The sequence below is a fragment of the Agrilus planipennis genome, unplaced genomic scaffold, assembly GCF_000699045.2.
Source record: "Agrilus planipennis isolate EAB-ADULT unplaced genomic scaffold, Apla_2.0 scaffold50, whole genome shotgun sequence".
NCBI classification, from domain to species: Eukaryota; Metazoa; Arthropoda; class Insecta; order Coleoptera; family Buprestidae; genus Agrilus; species Agrilus planipennis.
In genome coordinates this window covers 207,070-222,288 of record NW_020438881.1, presented here as the reverse complement: position 1 = coordinate 222,288, position 15,219 = coordinate 207,070, and positions in this window count along the sequence as shown.

The window sequence follows — 15,219 nt, the reverse complement described above, 5'->3', positions numbered from 1 at the left end:
GTAAGGAGCGTATCATCCGTACAGTACTGCACGGAAAAACTGACCATTTTATCCACTACAAGTGCATTGCTCAAATGTGCTGTTATTGGTACCAATTACTACTGAAAATATCAACGGGATGTTTATTTATATTTGAAGACATATTAAAGGCTTTAACGATTGTTTTCGACTCACATTACTATCATGATTGAACAAAACTTTTGGCAGGTACTGTATGAAAAAGTATGTTTAATGAACAAGAGTCGAGAGTATAATGAGCTTTTTTCTCCTTACCTGCGATTTTGCCAGCGCGCATCCAAGACATTGGACATCGCTAGAGAAAGTAAATGAAGTATACCTAATTAATAATTAATTAAATAAATTATCTATTTTAGTATTTATTATTAATATCTCGTTTCCTGAAAATCATTCAGAGCGTATATGTATTTCTACGCTAATTCAATTAATCTTTGGAGAAACATCAGTTATGAGCAAAGTTAGTGATTACACTGTGACATTGTTGGTAATTGTACATTTAACTAATTCTATTTTTATTTCCTCAAGTCATTAGAATCAATAAAAACGGAATATGAAAATTTTGAGAATTAACAAACATGAAGGAGTAATCGTAAAACAGTTGTATCGATCAGTGACGTCACGGCTCTTTGTTGCCGTAAGATCATGCGATAAAGACAGAGATGGCACGATAGCAGATAAGAATATTTTTGAAAATGTCTTCATTTATTTTAACGATTAAATATGATCATTCGAATTACGTAAACTTGTAAGTCTTTATCAGCTGTTAAATAATATTTTGAAAAAAATCGGATGTAGATATCTATTTTTCGTTTTTTTTTTTTTACAAATATTTAAACAGTGATGTCATTAATTTAATTGTGTCAGACACAAAATGTAAATAAACAAAGAATTGACAGATACAATCTTCTTCTACCTACCTCACATTCAACGTCAAATAAATTCTTCTTTCGAAATTTCCTGAACCGGAAATGTATTGGATACCTGTCATTGGTTATAATTGGCATCTAAACGGCTATCGTTTGGTAGTATCAATATTCGAATACTTTACATTTTATCAAAAGCTATAAAATGATCCGATAACAGTTTCTGTTTGTTTGTTTGTTTGCTAAGGATATCAGTTCGAAAAATTAATAAATGAATACAAAATACTCCTTGAATAAATTCGATAAATTAGGTGCATGAGATCTTCAATTACGTTAAATGTTATACAAAGAAGAATCTAAAAAAAAAATACAGTGGCGTAGCCTAAATTTTTGCCATCTGGGGTGAAGCTTTAATTTGCCGTCCTTCCTATTTTGACAGCTGTGTAAGACCTTTTATTTAAATTGGTTGGACTCGCCATGAAAAGGTTTACAAACAAGGTGTATTTTTAATTTAACTGTTGAGGAAATAAGTAAGATAAGTTTATTATTAGCGAAAATTGAAGATATATGAGCTTATTTACAAACAAACTTCGTCTCAATCATAAAGTGAACTATTAGGAGTTTTTATTATATTGATTATAAAAATTTGCCGCTTTTACAGTTAGATACAAGACAGTTGCATTTCCTAGATTTTTATAAACACAAAAATCCTGGTATTTTTCCAAGCCAAGACGGTAATGGTGCAAATTATTAATAACTTGTGCAAGTACCAAGAGATTAAAATATCTAACCTTACTATGCGGCGGACTTGATTCTAACTAATACTGAAAAAAGCATTTTCCGATCCCTTATTTGCGCCGCCCGGGGCCCATGGTCCCCTATGTCTCCCCCTCGATGCGCCACTGAAAAAGTATACATATACGTTTTGGTACACTAATAGCCGATTTTTCGATAAAGGTTTCAAAAGTGTCCGTAAACATATAAGAGATGCATACATAAATTAATGATGCGTATGGACATATGGTTAATTGTCTAACAATTCGATCAGTGGCGGCGTAAATGAGAGAAGCTAATAAAATTGCAAATATACTAAAAATTCACAATGAGTCAAGCGCAAGTCACTATTAATCTTTCCATTTTGAGCATGTTGAACAAAATTAAGTCGCATAAGCACGTCTCATTTAATTTGGAGGTTATTTTCTAGTATCAATCCGTGCTACGCTACCATTGAATTCAATACCATCAGTATGACCACTAAAAAAGTTTATCATGTTAGACACTTTGGTTAGTCGATCTATTTACTTTACTGCTATGCCCTTGTTCTCGTGTATTGATAATACAAACTGGGAATTTTTCTTGCAATAAATTGATAAGTTTGTCACGTCAGCACTATTTCTGTTTTCTTCGAGTACGTGTGGCACAGAGACGTATTTGCCGTCATACTCCCTTATGAGCTATTTCATTCAAAAAGTACCTAGAAACGCTACTCTCTAACCGGATTAATTGGTACCATCGTTGGTCATCATTGACTAAACCAGGGGTCAGCAAACTTCCGAAATAGAAGGACCAAATTGCCAAGGAAAACAAAGTAACAATAGTATCAAACAGCCGTAGGTATACGTATAGTTTATTATCGTCATAGGGTCATCAGTTCGATAACTGAATCAATCTTCCCAAAAACTGTAGCTTTCTACATTCGTAACTATTTGTGAACTATAACGTCTCAGAAGGTATCCTACCATCCTATGACTCCTTTTCCCTTATCCCAATGTCTTCTTTGTTCTGATATTTTCATCACCACCCTAGGAAGCTCCAACTTCCACAGCTTCTACGGTTATCGGTCCCAAGACTGGTTGGATACACATCTCCCTATCGTAGTTAATCCTTCGAATGACTAGAAAGTCCCATACCCTGAACTGTTTGGGAACAATAATCTAATCTAGGTTTTCCCAATGTTTCATAACATGTCCTCCCATTCTATCACTTCTTTTCCTTATTGACTTCCATAGCGCCCTTTGCTCTCCTACTATTCCCAAACACGATATTTTTAACATCCGCCAATGACAACCCAATTTCCACAACTTTTCTTCCCTTGTATCTGTGGCAATCCGTCAGTAGCAGCGGCGTGATTCAAACGCCAAATAGGAGCTAACATAGCACACGCAATGATTACTTTTTCACGTTATATGCGATTTGAATTGAACCCAGTGCCACCCCATTCAAGGGTGGGCTATCATATATTCTATTAATGTATTATTCACACATCATCTGGTCATCTAATATTTTTCTGTTGATGGATATTGATAGAATCATTTCGTATGGATTATTTCTTGAACTTGCTCTTTGTTGGCTAAATGGAATAAGACAAACAGTATCTTTAAAAAAAAATTAATTGACCTGCATAAGTGAAAACTAAATAAAAAACTTGAAAAAGAAATTTGATTGTTTCATTTCTACCAGCTATTAATCGTGGTGGGCGGGCGGTTCCTACAAACTACGCCGGAAAGTAAGGAGGAGAGCCCTCTTCGACCTCTTTTTAGGAAACGTGGGAATGAGTAGGTGGTGTATGAGATGAAAAAGATGAGATGGATAAAATGAAGACAGAAGAGAGTGAAAGATTATCTGTGGAATATTGCATATAGCATTTTTCTAAGTGGTATTAGGAAACCACAGAAGACTAGGGCAAACGGATCTGGAATTGAACAAGTGTCCTCATTCACTTATTATTTTAAAATTTTGCGTTGTCGCATGGGCTTAGAGCAAAGATCTATTTGCTAAAAGCTGCAAATGTACTGTCCCAGTCATTGAGCTTAACTCCCCAAAGGGTGTTTCGTGGAGTATGATATTTGCTTTAGTAAATTTTACTGATCTTTATTGAAAAAGTGTATTTTTATGAGATTTGAGATAGATGTGTGCACAATTATTGACTCCCATTTTTTAGCGATGTATATTACTATAGTTAAGACGATCAAAATTGGCAAATTCCACAATAAATTATTTGTTAGAATGGACGTATCTACTTTCTTGGCTCCACTTGGGACTGTAGTCATTTGCTGCGTTTTGAACACGCCCTTGTTAAGTTAGGAAATGCTTCATGAGTAGTACAGACAAAGTGAAAAGAGATAACTGAATAATAGTAAGCGGTGCAGCGGTTAGAGCTTGTTTAGGCACGCAAAACATCAGGGTCGGCTTTAGAACCGCCTGACTGGAATTATACGAGGGTGGATTGATAAGTTTCCGGCCTAACCAAGAGATGACGCCACTAGGCCTACCTTGAGGTGACATTCTATAGTACCATCCTTGGATAGCTTGTAGCTATAGTTTCAGCCCGATCTCCTTGCTAGTGTAGGTTTGACAGCACGCTGAACAAGACGCCTCTGTGGTTTTCGTAAAAATGGAAAAGCAGGAAAATCGTGCTGTCATCAAATACTTTTATTTGAAGGGGTTAACGCCGAAGGAAATTAAAAAAGAGATGGACTCAACACTGGGGACATCCTCCCCGTCATATTCAACCGTTAAGCAGTGGGTTTCCGAGTTTAAAAAGGGTCGTGTGAGCACCTCTGATGGGCCTCGCTCAGGACGCCCCGTTGAGGTCACAACTCCAGATATGATCGAAAAAATTCATCAAATAGTGCTGGGAGACCGCAGATTGAAAGTGCGTGAGATAGCTGAGACCTGTAAGATGTCATATGAACGTGTGCAACATATTTTGCACCAACATTTGCATATGGAAAAGCTCTGTGCAAGATGGGTGCCGCGTTTGCTAACAGTCGACCAAAAATTGATTCGAAAAAACATTTCTACCGCAAATTTGTCATTGTATAAGCGTAATCCAAGCGAATTTTTGCGTCGATTCGTAACCGTTGACGAAACGTGGGTCCACCACTACACTCCTGAAACCAAAGAACAGTCTAAACAGTGGATTGGACCAGGGGAACCAACTCCAAAGAAGGCAAAAACAATTTTTTCGGCGAACAAGGTTATGGCTACTGTTTTTTGGGATGCAAGAGGTATTATATACATTGATTACCTTGCAAAGGGTAATACTATCACTGGTCAATACTACGCAGACTTATTGCAACGTTTGAGCCACGAGGTGAAAATTAAACGACCTCATCTGGCGAAGAAAAAAATCTTGTTTCATCACGATAACGCACCAGCGCACACGTCAATCGTTGCGACGGCTAAAATCAACGATCTAAAGTTTGAATTGATGCCGCACCCTCCTTACTCTCCAGACCTAGCCCCGAGTGACTATTTTCTGTTCCCTAATCTCAAAAAATGGCTTGGCGGTAAGAGATTTGCGGACAATGAAGAAGTAATCGAAGCTGTAAATGGTTATTTTGAGGAGCTTGACGAATCAGTCTATAGAGATGGCATTAATAGACTGGAACACCGCTATGAGAAATGTATCAGCCTTGGAGGAGATTATGTTGAGAAATAAAAAAAAAAAATTTTTAAAAACCTTGTTTTTCTTGGTCAGGCCGGAAACTTATCAATCCACCCTCGTATCTTTAAACAGCGTCTTTGCTTTCGTAATTTCCTGAGAATGTTGAACTTTCTTTAAACTTTAAAGTCAGGTGCTGACAATATGCTCAAATTCTACTTGCCTGCATCTCTTTCTGTTACACATCAATTGGTGTAACGTTATTCTTTTTCTTTATTAGTGTCCGTTGCAGTTCCTACTTGACATCTACTTTTCTATGTTTACGATATTCCCTACAACGTCTATCACGAGTAAAAATAGTCATTCTCTCATCAACTGCTCTGGTCTAGTTAGTAAGTTGAAAGAAGATAGTAAAAGCAACAGTTTTGTTGCGGACTATGCCAATTTTGAACGTCCTAACTATAAGTAGTACTACTTCTTTACAAGGTGATAAAGTTTCATAAAAAATAATTCAAAAATGTCATATCTAGTTTATTACTAATAGGTAGGTAGGTATTTTTCACAGAAAGACGGCTAGTATTTTTCTGATTAAACCGTGATCTTATTAGATAAAGCTACTTGTTTTAATTGACCTTTAAGACAGAGGTTCTTATCAGAAAATTATAGATAACTAATGTTAGATTGACATGGAAAGGAAATACACTTTTAAGATATAATTTTTCTCTCTATATCTACTTACCACAGTCTATTCCACGAGGACATTTTGTTATCAACTATATGAAAGAGGGACTTATACCTCCAGAACCGCTTACTAATAGTGTTACTAGGGCAACTAATTCCAGCTCCCCGAACGGTTCCGTACTATCTGCGTGAATTACTTAAATGAAGAGTAGTATTCAATTAAAATAAAATTCATGTGCGGAAGTCAATGTTGTGACGGAACATATATAGAAATATTAATGGCTACAAATTTTATTTGATACAGTAATGAATAAAAAGCGTTGTTAGTTAATTCTGCTTCTTAATCTAAAACAATCACTTAAAGAGAAGTACCTAAAGTGTGTTACCTATTAATGCAACATATTCTTGTTAAAATCGTCTTTTGTAGTATCTATTAGGAGTTATCTCCAGGAAAAATTGTGCAACCCCTTGTGTAATCCACACGGGATTACATCTTGTATATTGTTTGCAATAAAGTGAATCCAGTGTTACCTCCTGCTTTGGTCACTGACTTCTGTTGCCTGCTGATAAAGCAGCTGTCTGTTTCAACCCTTTACCTAATACTGACAAAACTGCAGATATTTTCGATTGCATTAGGGATTAGGGGATTAGAATTGGCCTTTACAAATACACCTTTACTTGGTTTAATTAAAACTGAATGCAGGAGTCTTCTCTGTATCATTTTGAAACTACCTGAAACACTGCTAACATCTTTTGATATAAACCTTCTTCTTCCAGGATTTTTTATCAAAAAGGCATATGCAATTGTTGTTTTTTTTGTATTAGAGTGTTGATTTGAAAGAAATCAAAAAAAATTCTTTTTTTAGTTTTGTATTAATAAAACACACTTTTAGTATTATTGGTAAAATTGCGAATTTTTTTAAAGAAAGTTTTTCCACGACTTTTAGATCTGCCAATTAAAAATAAACGTAGACGTTTGGAAGCTTATTTTATTACTGTTAGTGATACCACTTTTCAACGTCTCAATTAACACCCCTNAACAGTTTTGTTGCGGACTATGCCAATTTTGAACGTCCTAACTATAAGTAGTACTACTTCTTTACAAGGTGATAAAGTTTCATAAAAAATAATTCAAAAATGTCATATCTAGTTTATTACTAATAGGTAGGTAGGTATTTTTCACAGAAAGACGGCTAGTATTTTTCTGATTAAACCGTGATCTTATTAGATAAAGCTACTTGTTTTAATTGACCTTTAAGACAGAGGTTCTTATCAGAAAATTATAGATAACTAATGTTAGATTGACATGGAAAGGAAATACACTTTTAAGATATAATTTTTCTCTCTATATCTACTTACCACAGTCTATTCCACGAGGACATTTTGTTATCAACTATTTCTAAAAATGAATATTAATAAATGTTTATAATAATATATTAGAAGAATAGAATTTAATGATATTAGGAGACACTGAAAAACACTGATACAAAAAAAAATGAAATAGTCCCAGAAACAAATGTTTTTAATTCTTAATCTTTTATAGGAAGATATTAAAAATAACGTAGAGAGTAAAGATTAGAAATGAGGAGGTATTTGAAGGGGTAGGAAAACAGAGGGCGTTAGGGAATTAAGTTAGAAATAGGCGAGATACGTTGGTAGAACACCGTCAAGCATAAACAGCTAGTTTGAGAGACATTAGAAGCAGAAACAGGAATTAAGAGAGGTAATGGTAGATCTAGGCTAAATTACCTATTGTTTGTAAATGATTAAAGATGTCGGTTGCTCGAGTTTCCAAGAAATGCTAAGATAGAAGACCTTATGATGATGATCATGAGTTCTATTAGTAATCATATTTGTAGCATAACATAACTATTATCTTTTTAATTATAAGGAGTGTTATGTGTACACAAAGTAACATATAATGATTTCTAAAAACATGGCAAATTCGTGAATGTTTCCTATACTGGTAAATAAACATTTATAATTAAATTGTTAAACAGTGCTTATTAATTCAACTAAAAGAAAATACGTACATAGATGGATAATTTGTACTCATTATGTTGCGGTACTTGATTTAAATTACGATCTATCTATTTGTTTTATTATAAGATTTTTTGTGAAAAGCTTTCGTTCTAGTAGCTACAGTTATTATCACCTTTGNAGTTGTAGATAATTATTAAATGTTGTAAAATGTTTTAGCAATTTCTCGGAGAAAATTGTAGTTTTCTTGTAAAATGTTGTAGATGTATTTCCACCAAGGGTATGATTATACGAATGACTTATCTTTAGTCAGCTTTGATTTCTTAAGTAACATTTTGAGAAGAGGAAAAAATGAAATTTTCCTATGTTTTAGAACTCTTTCGTAAACCTGTCCACTAAGGTACTTAAACTATTTAAAAAGTTGACATCAGATAATCGTAAATGTCGTAGCACATACTGTCGTAGTATGCAGGAACATAAAACGCAATATAAGGCTACTTAATTAAATGATTAACCTTTTAATATGAGTGAACAATTAAATTTCACGACGCTATATATGTATAATATACTACTACCTGACGTTACCTACTTAAAATAATTGTTTTCCTTAAAAGATTTTAATCTTTACCGAATTTCTTTTTGTTACTTATACGATGTTGACATTTAACAATAATAATAATAATGACAGAAAATAAATGAAAACAAATATGAATAAAAATTTTTATATAAGAGCATATGAATAAATTCCCTATTGCGTATGTATAAGTATATATACCCAAATTAAAGTAAGGTATTTATATTGGACTGTCTATTAAGTATCCAATATTTTGAACTTAGAAAAAATTAGAGAATAAACTAGAGAAAAATTATACCCCGACTGGGGCGCGCCGATAGCCTAATTCGATAACATGATAGATATACTCAAGATCTTCAGCAAGATAAGTTTTTTGCCTTGTTGATCTTGATCTTGATCTTGATCTCATATAAGCGTCTTGTTCTTAATATTGGTTTTTAAGACAAGACAAAACACGACAAGACAAGACAAGGCAAGATTAATTTTTAGAGATTTTTGTGACAGATCTATAAAAAATAATAAATAGAAATAAAAAAGTGCATAAGAAAATAAATTATTAACAATCAGATTTATCTTCGCAGCAATAATCCCCTCCTCAACTCCTCCATAATTTTATGGACAAAACAATACTTAAGTGTAGTTACTAAGGTGTGACAGTATCTACTTTGTTACTCCTGAAGTTGTCCTCAAAAACGAAATAGGCGATTTGAGAAACAGAAAATTGTGGAACTTTTTCAAGAGTTATATCATACATATACCACATGCTTCAATATTGGAGATGGTAACACTGTTCAGATTCAGATGAAGTTGTGCCTGGAAACACTTAGTTTCAGCCATGCAGGCTTAGACAAAAAATTGTTTTTTATATACCTTCTCAAAAATGAATTTACACAATTTTTCGAAATTTGGTAAAATATAATAGTAAATCTTTAATTTGCAAGACAAAGAACAAGGCCGAATGGCAAAACCAAAAGTAAAACCAATATCCAATATGCAACACCAAGACTTCCGGTGAATTTATGAGTTAAACTATTTGACCCAATTATTTTCTTGGAACAAAATGTTTCTTGTATCTGAAACTTTCAGTTTGTTTTACAAAATTTGACACTAAATATAAAAAAAAGAAACTTTACCACTATTCGAAAAAAAGGTTCTACAAGAATGTCCAGAGTTATTTACCTCTATGTCTGGATACCACAGTTGAAATATAGAAACAAACCAGCAAATCTAATAAGCAAGATCAGTATCAAGACTGGGACAGTCTCGGTCTTGTTCTTACTTTACACATCACTGAGCACTAATTACCAAGTTTGCTACGAGTTTACTCGGATACTTGTAATAGGGGCGGCGTTATGGAAGTGTTATAGGGTTGTTCTCTTTAGAATAAAAATTATTATGCTGGGAATTGATAGAAACATTGATATACTTGAAGTACTAAAAAAAATGTTTGTAAGCTTTCACTGCCAATATAAGGTGAATTCTGTAGATACTACAAAATAGGCGAGATAGGTATGAAGGTCTAGTCAGAGACATATTAGAGGCAGAAACAGGAGTTAGGAGGGGTAGAGTAGACCTAGGTTAGATTACTGTTCCCAAATAGTTAAGGATGTGGGTTGTTCTAGTTTTAGGGAAATGCGAAGTTTAGCTCAGGATAGGAAAGAGTAGAGGTACGTGTCCAACCAGCCTTAGGACTGACCTTATGATGATGATGATATCTATTCACTTTAGAGACGTTTCGCACAGTTTCAACAGAAACATCTTCAGCACTTCATCTACGGAATTGTTACCAGACTAGAAGCCTTACATAAGTAAGTTACTGTTATGCTATCTGTTTCTTTGAATGTAACAGATGTTTTTTCAGATCATTACAGAAAGCAGTTGCGTAATTCGTTTATTTATTTACACCATCTAGAATTTAGATTATCTACTTGTAAAAGGTTGAAAACCATCGAATTTTATTTTTATAAAAAACGAGTATGTTCTCACAGTACAGTATGGTACAAAAAATGAGTAAACACCACGTTTTGGTATATATTTGATTTCTTAAAGGTAAATTTTAAAACAAATAGGCCGACAATTTATTTAGGATCGACGTAATATTTTCATTGACTTCTTACATAAAAGCAGTTGTATGCATTTATTTTCAATGTATCAATGCTCGAGTACTACTTCAGATGGTCGCCCTTGAAATGATAACATTCTATAAACGATTAAATATGATCATTCGAATTACGTAAACNAAGTAAATGAAGTATACCTAATTAATAATTAATTAAATAAATTATCTATTTTAGTATTTATTATTAATATCTCGTTTCCTGAAAATCATTCAGAGCGTATATGTATTTCTACGCTAATTCAATTAATCTTTGGAGAAACATCAGTTATGAGCAAAGTTAGTGATTACACTGTGACATTGTTGGTAATTGTACATTTAACTAATTCTATTTTTATTTCCTCAAGTCATTAGAATCAATAAAAACGGAATATGAAAATTTTGAGAATTAACAAACATGAAGGAGTAATCGTAAAACAGTTGTATCGATCAGTGACGTCACGGCTCTTTGTTGCCGTAAGATCATGCGATAAAGACAGAGATGGCACGATAGCAGATAAGAATATTTTTGAAAATGTCTTCATTTATTTTAACGATTAAATATGATAACAATTACAGACATCGTTTGCTGTTTCTTGCCTTTTCTAATCAATACTTTTTTGTTTAAACTGATAACGCTACAATTTTAATAAAAGTTAGGTGGGTACTTAACGTGAAATACATACGTCGTAGACAAAATTTAAAAGTAAAACCTTGCCAGCAAAAGTTAACTTTTAATAAAATATTTTATTGGTATACATATAGCTCAACACGCCAATTCTGCAAATAGATATATTTGTTTATTTAGTGACATACAGGCCTTATGCACTTTATTCGCCACTATCTATAGATAGATTATCCGAACTTAACTGAATTGTGAGTTATGTTCACTTTCAACGTGGACGAAACACCAACTTGGCTATAGATCTAAATTTAGAAATCATATTGTGTGACATGTTCAAATCCTCCTAGATCCGGTAAATTTTGAAGTGTTTGAAATATTATTGCTACTTCCTTTTTAAATTAAGCCTTTTAAGTTTGTTAAGAGATTGTAATTGTTAAAGAAGAGGTAAATAAGTAAACATGTTTTGTTTAGCAACCAGTAAGTTAATGAAAGGAATATAGGTAGATATACAAAATCTAACTCTAAGAATTTAAATTACCCCCAAAGTATACCTATCTAGCAGCTATGTCAGAGTTGCACATCTTCAAAAAATTGACATATTCCTTATTTGAAGCTGTAGAGGGCCTTTAACATTTCAATAAAATGAAACCCAAATCCAGACCTTCCAAATTTAATGAATGCCCGATCTACTACCTACAAAAGGAAGAAAGAAATTTAAGTTTCAATAATCAGTATTTTGAGAATATTAAAAGACCTACATCGCCGAAAGCGTCTTTGGATAATGCATAGATCTTATATACAGATAAATCAATTCTGTTTGAACCATGCACACTTTAGAAGGCATGGTTTATTATGGATTTTAAATCGCCATAACTAATCTATAGTTCTTCCAGATCCAATTGCTATTCCAAGAATTTTTTCCGAAACAAGTGGGATTATTGCAATCCCGATAACGATACAGCTTGAATATTTTTTAATCTGACAAGTTTTTGCATTCAGTTACTGATAATATTAAGAGTTTACACTACTTACTAAAATACTAAATTGAGTTAGTAGCACCTTTATGTTCACTTATATCCTGTTTGTATGACCCATTAAATGTTTCAACTGCGCTAAAGTTATTAATCAAAAATCCTCTCTTATCTCATAAAATGATTTTTCATTTTTACCTGTCGAAATGCATCTTGTTCAACTAATTTTACTGGTTTGCTATCTAGAAAAGTAAAATTTAAAACTGAAGAGAATCGGCCTTTTATTCCTCTATTTAATTAACATCTAATCTAAACGTGTTTCGTTTGCATCTGTATTTGGCATTTTCGTTATGACTCGGAGGTTGCATTTCCTTTATTCTATTGTAACTTAGGTCAAAGGTTTTCAACATTTTAAGAGATAACGGGGCTTTGTAGGGAATGGCATTCAGTTGATTGTCTTTCAGTATCAAATGAGCTAACCTACCCACGCCGTCTTGAAAAATAGGGTCGATTTCATGCAAATTGTTTCCGGTCAAGTCGATCGTATCTTGAAGGGGAAGGTCCAAAAAAGCGTCTAGTGGTAAACGGCTAATCGAGTTGTCAGCTAGAATAAGGAATGGGTACTTACTACTTGCGTATTTTCAAAGCGTTCTTAAGACCCTTTCAAGTATTTAGTTTTGAAAAATGATGATTCTTTAGATATTCAGTTAAGTATATAAAATGAGCTAATTTGAATTTAATAATTTCGAAATATACCAATTTGGCATTAAACGTTTGTTGTTATGAAAAACCACGAGACTAAACGGAATGTTTAACACCGATGTCTGATACGATATTTTGGATTCTTGTTTTACCATTTAGTTTTAACAAGCACTAATAGTCTTTTAATAAAGTTTTGGTTTTAATAGAGAGATTATAAAAATAAATGAAAAACCTTCATTAAGACTTATTTCTAAAAATTATGCGAATTGCGATTATGGGGACCTTTTTCCTTTAGCAAAATCACTTAAAAAAGTTATTAAATTAATAGTACCTACGCATGAAGACAGACATTTTTCTAATTTCATGATAAGGATGGCGTTATAAAAATCGTTACTGATTTCTATCAGATTCTTAAGTGCCTACTTGAAAGATCAAGGTGTGCTAATTTTTGCAAATATTTTAATGTTTGAGTAAGTATTTCGACCAATTCGTTATGACTCAATTCTAATTCCCGCATCGAACTTTCTAATCCTTTAAATGCTTCATCAGAAAGATGAATTAAAAGGTTATGGTCCTATAGTTTGAAAAGCATGTGGCCTAATATGCCTCAAACTCTTATTTTTCATAGGCAATTTATTTTAATACCTTGGAAGAATTTACAGCTTCTGGAAATCTAAGAAGGGATATATCCTGATGAGTTTTGGCGTTGTGGTTTGAACTATTTAGTGGACCATTCCAGTCAATCAAAAAATATGTATCATTTTCGTAAACTAAACTAACAGTTCCTTAACTTAATGATAACAAATAAAAGACTGCAATTGACCATTGAACGGAGAGACCCGTTGACTGTTTCATACACCCTGCCGCACCTGCCTCATACGTTGGGGCCGAATTCTGAACTACAATGATGACACAATATAGTAACTAGTAACTCAAGGGTATAACGAGAAATGTAAATGATTTGCAGAAAATGAAGACTGTTTTGCATTAATAATCAATAACTAGTAAACCATCTAGGAGATTCCTTCACCAAAAGCAAAACGTAGATGTAGTTTTAGGAAGAAAAGTTCACTAGTAGGTATGCCCAGCCAAATACCTTTAACGTTTTGATAGCTTATTAATTTGTGTTTTTTGTCATTGTTATATGCAGGGGCGCAACAAGAGGTTGTCCACGGGTGCCTGGGCACCCTCTCGATTGGGTTGGGCACCCAGTCAATTACAGTCGATTCTGATAATAAACCAACTTGAAAGTTCGGTTCAAATAGTTCAAGCTCGTAAATGAGCAGCCGAACTCTTTTCAAGTATTTTAATTTTAATTCAATACATTTTTGACCTTTTTTTTTTAGTCATTTATAGTATTATGGTGAGAGCACCCAGTCAAACTGTAACGTTGTTGCGCCCCTGGTTATATGGCTTCAATACGCAGAGTAATTATTTTTTTTTATCTATCCTACCATGGAATTACATCTCTGCGACATCTACAGTCGAGGTTACCACAGTACCAAGACACTAGCAGTACTGCCGAGATGACCGCTATGGGCTTCTACTGATATTATCTCGTGATACTTAATAGTACTGCTAGGTTGCAGTACAATGTTATAATAAAAATTTAACAAAAAAATTAATTACTTTAATTGAAGCTATGTTTAGAGCAATAAGTAAATCATTATCTACATTATGATGCTTAATGGTGGTTTTGCTAAAAAAGGATAAACACATTTTTGGGTGTTCTTATTATAATAATATCCTTGGTGAAAATATATCTACAACAAACTACGCTTTTATACAATAATCAACAATTTTTGACAATTTTTTTCGTTGTAGAAAATTGTAGTGACTAGACGGAGAATATATTAAATTTAGTTGTAAAAGGTTGTAGAAAATTGTAGACTTTTGGGACATAAAGAGTTGTGGTTTCTCGTAATATGACATAATTTTAAGGTTTATAGTGAGCTACAACTTGCAACAACTTTCTAGGCAATGTAATAATAGTGTCCCAATTCGCGTACATTCTTTTAAAAAGTTGTAGTGCTTAAACATAATGAAGATGGGACCAAGTTGTAGATAATTATTAAATGTTGTAAAATGTTTTAGCAATTTCTCGTAGGAAGTTGTAGTTGTCTTGTAAAATGTTGTAGATGTATTTCCACCAAGGGTATGATTATACGAATGACTTATCTTTAGTCAGCTTTGATTTCTTAAGTAACATTTTGAGAAGAGGAAAAAATGAAATTTTCCTATGTTTTAGAACTCTTTCGTAAACCTGTCCACTAAGGTACTTAAACTATTTAAAAAGTTGACATCAGATAATCGTAAATGTCGT